The sequence below is a fragment of the Xiphophorus couchianus genome, chromosome 9 (assembly GCF_001444195.1).
Source record: "Xiphophorus couchianus chromosome 9, X_couchianus-1.0, whole genome shotgun sequence".
NCBI lineage: Eukaryota > Metazoa > Chordata > Actinopteri > Cyprinodontiformes > Poeciliidae > Xiphophorus > Xiphophorus couchianus.
In genome coordinates, this window is record NC_040236.1 from 4,370,109 (window position 1) to 4,378,225 (window position 8,117).

Here is an 8,117-nt window from a genome sequence, read left to right on the forward strand (position 1 = left end):
TGGGGCGGCGGGCTGTGAGAAAGTTAACAGCGCAGATGATACAAGCAGTAAAACAAAGGAACTTGAGTTAGTTACTGTCACTTGGATCCAATAAGGGTATTTTGTTTTAAGCATTTAAACAAGGCAGCACAAAGCAACATGCAAATGGAACTTTGTGAAAGTATTCAGACCCCCTGAAGTTTTTTACATTTTTGAGTCAATACAAGCAGAAACTTTGCTGTTACTCGAAGGGAACTCTCTCCCAAAACATGCAACATGAGCTACAAAGGAAGGATTCAACTCCCAGTGTATGTCCAATCAAATGGTCTAATCAAAGTTGAGAATCTGTGTCAAGACTTAAAAATGTATGTTTACAGATCATATTATCTGACTAAACTTGAACTTCTAATGAAACATTTGGCATATTTCTTATTATCCAACTGTGCAAAGCTAGTCGAGACATACCCAATAGCACCTGCTGCACATGGCGGCTAAACACAACTGCATGCTGCACTTTTCAGATTTTTATTTGAACAAAATGTTTTAAAACATGCATAATTTTCCACCTGATCTGCAATCATGACCATGACATCGGGTTATATAGGGCTGAAACTATTAATCATGATTAATCCATTATTGAAACAACCGCCAACTAATTCAGTAATTGATTAATCATTAGCTGGAGAATACAGACTCAAAAAAGACAATTTTCTGAAAAAAACAACAAAAAACCTACATATTCAGAGTAGTAATTAAGCTAAAACTGAATGGCACATGCATACATTTTCCAATTAAGAAAAAGCCCTTTGTCTGTAAATATGTGTTGCCCCGGTTATAATTCACAATAGGAATGCTATGTTACTGCATTTTAGGTAACAAGATTTACTTATATAAAAAGGAAATTGTTTGTTTATTTGCATATTTTAATGTATTTCTAGTATTGTATAAAAAAGGTTTCAGTGGTTAAATAAATCTGTTGATTGTAGCTTTTTTTATTTGTTAGTAGGTTAACCGTCACAATAATGATCGATTACTAAAATTATTTTATGTTATACAGATTTATAACATAAAAGCCAAGTAACATAAATTAGAAAAATAATTGCGGTCTAAATATTTTTGCCAACTTACATACAGATTGTTGCTGATTTTAACGCTGATTGCAGCTGGCGACACATTCCCAATCAATAACCTGAATAATTGGTTATATAGGTCTTTATGCTCAACCTCATTAGGCAAAAAGAATGAGGAGACAAATGTGGCCTGATTCTTCAGGCAATCTAGCATAGTGAGGAACCTAAAATAATACAACCGATCCATTCTGGGACATTTTAGCAGACGACTGTAGGACAGCACGGTAAAACGTTCGGCCTGTCGGATGACCTCAATGGCCTCGGACCTCTTCTGAAGGTAGCCTGGTGCTTTAAGGCTGACCTAATTGCTCTCTTGTACTCCTCGCACGAACACTGGGAGCTGACACGTAAAGATTATTTAATACAATCAAAGCCAAGTGGAGGACTAAAAAGGAGGCTGAAGGAGATTTAACTCCTTCGGTGACGAGAAGGGCCAAGTCAGCCTGATCAGGCTAAAGAAAGAAGGAAAGAAAGAAAGAAAATAATCAGCATGCTGTTGCAGCCAGTGTTAAGCACAGCTCCAACATCACAGCAGATCCCTTCCCCCTCTGAATAAAAAAAATAAAACAATCCCGCTTGACTTCGGCTGCGCTCTCTCCTGGTACCGGCTCCCCGCCCTTCTCCTCTCCCACTTTTCCCACACTAGCCCTGGTCCCTAAGGCAAAGCCTACGTCACTGGGCACCACAGTAAAACCGCTGTAATATCCCAATTTATTTCTACTTATTCTGACAGACTCTGCGCCTCTTTCATTTGGGTCAAGGCTGGTTTTATTGGACCAAAAGCAACATGGCCTCATTCCACTGGACTTCATGTGTCAAAGGAAAAGTTCCTCCAAACCGAGGTAGTTCTTTTTTTTGTTTTTTGCTGACAAACTATTCCCCCTAGACGTAACCCAACAGATGAAAACAAGATTCTGAAGAACTGAACCCACCCCCAGCGTCTTTAATGTACCAGTAACTCTCGCTCTGCAGTCCGGGCTTTCACTATGAGCACTTCCTACTCCAAAAAAAAAAAAAAAAGCAGCGCTCCCAGCAGTCAGAGTGTGACAGAGCGTGGGTGGGACTGGGTAGAGGTGTTTACCGTTAAGTAAGCACGGGGTGGCATCTCCGGGGAGTGCTGCCATTGTGAGGAGCTCGTCTCATCAGTCACCGCTGATGAGTTTGCACAGCGCTGTGGCCGCAGCCTTGTGAGTCAGCCTGGCTCGTCAACAAGGGGCAGCACGCCACTGTGGCAACAGAGCAAACCACCTGACACACTCTGGACTGAAGAGTACATCTCTAAAATACTGCTCTGTGAGACAAGACCTCCTACAATCTACTCAACCTGAAAGATGACCCGTGCAGCACCATCAGAAATGGGCCAGTCAGACTTTCAATATTCAGCAGACTGAAACAAACCCTTAAAAGACCTCAAATTATGATCAAGCAACTTTGATAACTCTTCAGTTCCCACAAGAAAGGAAACTCTAGGGGGGCCTCAGCATTGGCCCATGACAACGCAGACCCTTTCCAGTTACAATCTGAAGAGGAGGTAAGGGGCACAACGAAAGTGTTGGGGCGTCACCCTCGCTTTGATTCGACGTTTTCTTACACCATGTGAAACTACGTCATTATGAGGCCTCTAAACGGCACCGTTTTCATGAGTTTACCCAACTCAAAAAAGAGAAAGGCAGAGAATACTGCTGCTGTTGATGCAACAGAAAAACTACAACGTTTACAAGAAAGCAGTTCTCTACCACCAAATGATTTCATCTTTGGCTGCGGTGGCATTGCCTAGAATGGAAAGCTTTAGAAAAAAATCGAGCGTTGTAGTCGGTGGGGAAAGAATCTATTTCATTATCCCAAACTCTAGCATTCTATAACTGTGAAAGCAAGTCGGAGGAGCTCTGTTACTTTAGCTCTATTTGTTCTGTTTCTAGACTTTTTGTTCATCACTTTTATGGTTGCATGTTTCACCAATTATTCCCTCTGGTTTTGAATGCTGTACAGCTGGAAGGATTTTTTTTACCTTCCAACTATTGTTATCATGGGTAACCATGGCAATATGGTATTGTTTTTACATCTGTGAGCAGCTGATGAAGCTCAATTGACGCCTGAACTACGACCCAGATCCCAGAGGACTTAAAAAGGAGATTTTGAGGATGCAGAGCAGAGAGAGAGAAAGAGAGGAAGTTCAAACCATTTCTTCCATCAGAATGGGCAAGAATCATATCCCCTACTCCATCATCTCTCTACCTGGCTTGCAAACCATCCGGCCAGACAGAGATGTAAAAAGGATCTCTAAAAGCAAATGAGGTGGATTAGCTGTGCTTGCCAACAATGGATGATGTCATTCAAAACATGTTGCCATGGAATATTGCCTCGGAAAATGAGCCATTAGCATGTCATCATGGTCATCAGATTGCCATGCAGCAAAAATCTCCAGATTCATTGCAAGCCTGACTGCTAATGGAGATCCTTCCTATCCACGGCTTCACCATTCACAACCACTCTTTGAAGATACTTGGATGATATGAGTAAACACAGCATTTCATTTATCTTTGGGATAAATGAAGATTTAAATGTAATTATACTTGAAAATCACCAGTTTTGTAGTGTACAACATGCTATACTGTGCTCTACAAAAATGATCTCATTGCGTCTGGAACAAGAAATGAGCCCAAAACATCATAGATCTGTATGCAACACTGGTGCAAGGAGGTTTTTCTGTTTAGTTTTTTTTTTTTTGAGTTCTCTTGCTTTTCTGTTTTACATCAAACCCGCTTGTATTCAGTGTTAATGCTGATGACTCAAAGATGGACCTCTGCTTTAGTTCTCCATGATGATTTGTTTTGTACCTCCATTACCGTCCTGCTCACTCTGCATGGTGGCACAGATAAAATATGGGTCCTTGTCCAGCCTGGAAGCCCTTGGCCAAGATAAATGGACTTCTGTGTCGTTTCATATTTCAACCCAAGGGAAACAAAAAAAAAGTCATGCCTTATGAATTAAAGAGTTCCTCCAAACTGTGATCAATTTTTAAAAAATGCAGAGTAGATTAAATAAATAACTGAGTTACATCTATTTTCAAAGAATCGGTAGGAGTCCTAATCACTGTGTCCACAGTAAGTTCTTAGTCAAAGTAATGAAATTAAAGGGTTTATTTATTTATTTATTTTTTTTGTAGTGTGAGATTATGCTAAAACAAATGAAGAGTTTCACACTTTTGCACACCAGAAATGTGGACAGCAATGGATTGCATTGGAAATGAAGGCAGGTTACAATCTCAAACGCTTCTAAGGTTTAAATGGTTAAAAAACATATATTTCTATTATTCTAACTGTTTGCTTTTTATTTCTCAATTTACTGTTCAATAAAGGCTAAAAAAAACCCCAACTTTTAAAAAGACGAGTTCCAAAATAGGATGTTTACCTCAACTTCAATTTCAGAAAACATACAACACACACGGACGAGATCCACCATCGTAACTAATCTAGATAGCAGCCTTTTCTTTTTACCCAACTTTCTAAAATGTCACTGCATGCGACAGCTTTCATGGGGTAAACCTTGTATCGAGTGTTAGCCCTTTCCCCAATTATGCAGAGGGCATAACGCCAAACTGTGAATCACACTCAGAGAGTAGGTGACAGGGTGGGAAAACCCTCATCCACACCAGATTTGCCACAGAGTGACTCTTCCGCTAATGCATCCCGCTCTGAATGTCACAGGCTGTCAGAGAAAAGGACGAGTGTCTTTCACCTTCTGCTATTCCAGGTCACCATTCCCACTTCTTGTTCAAACTTCCGAGTAGAACGACAACGCGCCGCTGGTTCTTCTTTTCAAGAAGCATTAAACCAAAAATCAGCTGACTTGACGTGAGCACAAGCTTTTCTGACCGGGGCCAAATATTACAAATGGGCACTGGAATGTTGAAAATGCTTTAAAAAAAAAAAAATAAAAAACTTAGTATTTACCGAGTTGTGGCATATTTAAAATGCTTTAAAAAGACAATCACATGAAGTTTATCAGAATATCACTGAAAAGTTCATTTATTCCAGCAATTCAGTTCAAAAAGGGAAACTCAAGGATTCATTACATGCAGAGTGATATATTATGCGCGTGTAACATATCTGTGGATTTTTAGAATTACTACTTCCTGGTAATGAAAACCACAAATTTAGTCAAATAGTTACATAAAACAAATAAATTCATAAATGTTATATTGTGGTCTCCGTAATCATCTGCAACATTGCTAACTTGACGGCCGTCCGGCAGACAGCCAACGAGGAGGGAGAGCCACAAACAGGAAAGAATCCGGCTATTCACGTCCAAGAAAACGAACGCAAAGTTTAGTGGAAGGCAAAAGTGATCTAGAAAAGGTGCACGAGTAACTAACCAGCGACTTTAGAGTGAGTCTACTGTAAAGCAAAACCACACTCATGACATCACAAGGTCCTCAAGGGCGAATGTCCTACACGTTTAAGATGTTTCCCTGGTTTAGCAGACTTGAATTACATGAATGAAGGATTAGCAAAAGAGCTAATTGAGCCATTTGAATCAACTGTGCTGGAGAAGGAGACGTTTTATTCCAGGATACCAGACCTTCAGGACGACAACTGGACGCTCATAGTCTGCAGGACAAGAGAAAAATCACCATAATGTGACTTATGTGATTTTTTTCTGTAAAAAAAATAATAATAATAAAAAAATCACAGAATAGTGACGTTCTCACAGTTGCTGATGATTGGGGGAGCCGGTAGTGCAGGGTTTGTCTCAAACCGTCAAAGTTACAGCAGACATTAACTAGGAAATATTAAAAGCCCTTAATGATTCCCTGCACTTTATGGACTTGGCAGCAGCACACGTTGCTATAAGAACCGATACCTTATTTAATGACTATGATATCACTGCGCTTGTTGGTCACAAAACTCATCGGACATAAAAATCCAAAGAGAATCTGTAAGTGTTTTCAAGATGAAGAAGAGCTTAAGGCTGCTACTGTAGACTGAAGCAACGTATACAGTTGTCAAGCTTTTATCCACACTACATTCATGCAGTAATTCTTGCAAAAAGAAGCTCAGCCAAGTATTGTAGATTTATATTCCTTTAATCATTTTTCTTTGTTTTTTTGGCGCACATTTACTCTTTCATTGCCATTTTTTTTCTCCTTTCATCTACAATGGCTCCATTAATCATAATACACTGTACAGGACATGCATGTATTTTCTGTAGGCAGACTGTTCTTTATTAATTAAAGATATAGAAAGGTTTACATGATATTCTAAATATTCCAAGAAAGAGGAGACAATGAACAAAAGCTATTTAAAATACATCACTTTGAGTTTGACTTTTACAACATAAACTAAAATAAATTAACTTTCGTTTTGCACTTAAAAACTGAAGTAGTAAGTAGTTAGCAGTGTATATATTTAGGAACATTTGAACCTCCTAGCCTATGTAACACATTTGGAAATGTTGAATAACACTCATATGTGTGCCTGACCCAGGCTGTTGTCAGAGGTGCATGTTGCAGGGTTGTAACTCTTTGTGTCACCGCTTTTCAGTCGTGCCAAGCCGGAGCGGCTAGGCTAACTTAGTCGAGTAAACAGCCCGTAGCTGAATCTGTGCCAATGTCTTAAACAGCTCAAACATTGTTTTTTTTTTTTTGTTTGTTTGTATGTTGTTGGGTTTTTTTACTAGCTCTGCATGCTAGCAAACCCTAACAGCTGTACAGAGTCTGAAGCCGTTAAATACCCTACAGAGAGCACGATGACATGTAGACGTTATTGGCACCCGGATACTTGGTAGGCACGCGCTACCAGCTACAGACGGCTTTCATTATCCGGTTACATGGGGAATTTCAGAGAAGAAACACACAAATAAGAAAATGTCACACCCGCTCGTGTAATGAATTAATGACGCATTCAGAGCCCTCCAGGTAAAAGGTTTCCCGCTCCCCAAACAACACCTGGCTCAGACACGCTGTCAAATGTTGACAGTGGCAAGTGTGCGGTGATACCTGCGACCTGTTGACTCCTCCTCCCGGTCCCCCTTTCGGACTCGCTAGTGGAAGTTCAGTCGCGCTGCCGCTGGTATCTCTCTTGCCGGCGGTAGTCTTCTTCTCCTCTTTTGTTTCTTTCTTTCTTTCTTTTTTCCTCCAAAGTTTTCTGCCGACTCTCAAGCGTCCAGAGAGCGTCTCCCACGAGGGCTGCGCGAAATTAACCCCGAGGACAGACCGTAGGTAAAGGCAGTCGAGCCGCTTTCAAAGAGCAGGAGCAAGTTTGGCACGGCTCTTACCAAAGACAACTATGGCAGTCACGTTCTCCTTGCCGTGGGATCCCCGCCCCCTTTTCCTTATATGGAGAGCAGGGCTGAAACGTGGATGTCCCGCTCCTCTCCAGATGTTCTTCTCCCTGCTCTGCCAATGTAAAGAAAAGGCTGCAGGAAAAGCCCGACGTTTTAATGACTGGTCCTACAGATCTATTATATATGCGCCACTGAATGCTGGAAGCCGTTCCTTTTACATTTGCAGTAAGAAAACATATGAACAAGCTCTCTCTCTCTCTCTCTCTCTCTCAAGAGTGGCAAAGTGTGTTTAAAGATAGTGGTCTCTTCTGCGGCTTTTCACATTTATACTCCTGCAACACGCAATTTAGTAATAGAATACTTTTCGTTCTATTCTATATTTTTATTTTAAGGAGAATAAAAAAAACTACATTTGTGACTGCTATCTGTCTATCTATTCTATCCATCTGTATATTTACATACATATCAGCATCTTTGCTGTAGAGGGTTTTTTTTATTATTTCAAATGTGTCTTTGCATCAAAACCAGTCACGTAACACCGGTCCGGGGCCCCTCCTCCAATGCGTGACAAGGCCGCCCTGTCCTGCTGTGAGGACCATTAAGGACTCTACAGTACCCACCATTACAGTATGTTCTGTACCCTTGTGCCACTCTGACCAGCAATCCTATCGATTCCATGCAGAGCGACAGCACTGACAGGAAGCCAGCAGCTAAATCACTTTG

The 8,117-nt window shown here is 40.7% G+C and overlaps 1 protein-coding gene across 2 annotated transcripts in view; it reads right to left on the bottom strand.

The window, feature by feature from the left end:
* raraa (retinoic acid receptor, alpha a) overlaps nucleotides 1–7,419 on the bottom strand; it is a 187,197-nt gene extending 179,778 nt beyond the window's left edge. For both annotated transcript variants that reach the window (XM_028026872.1, XM_028026871.1), the window contains exon 1: nucleotides 7,108–7,419. The gene's annotated coding sequence lies outside the window, so the exon portion shown is untranslated. The remainder of the gene's footprint in view (nucleotides 1–7,107) is intronic.
* Nucleotides 7,420–8,117: the final 698 nt, after the last annotated feature.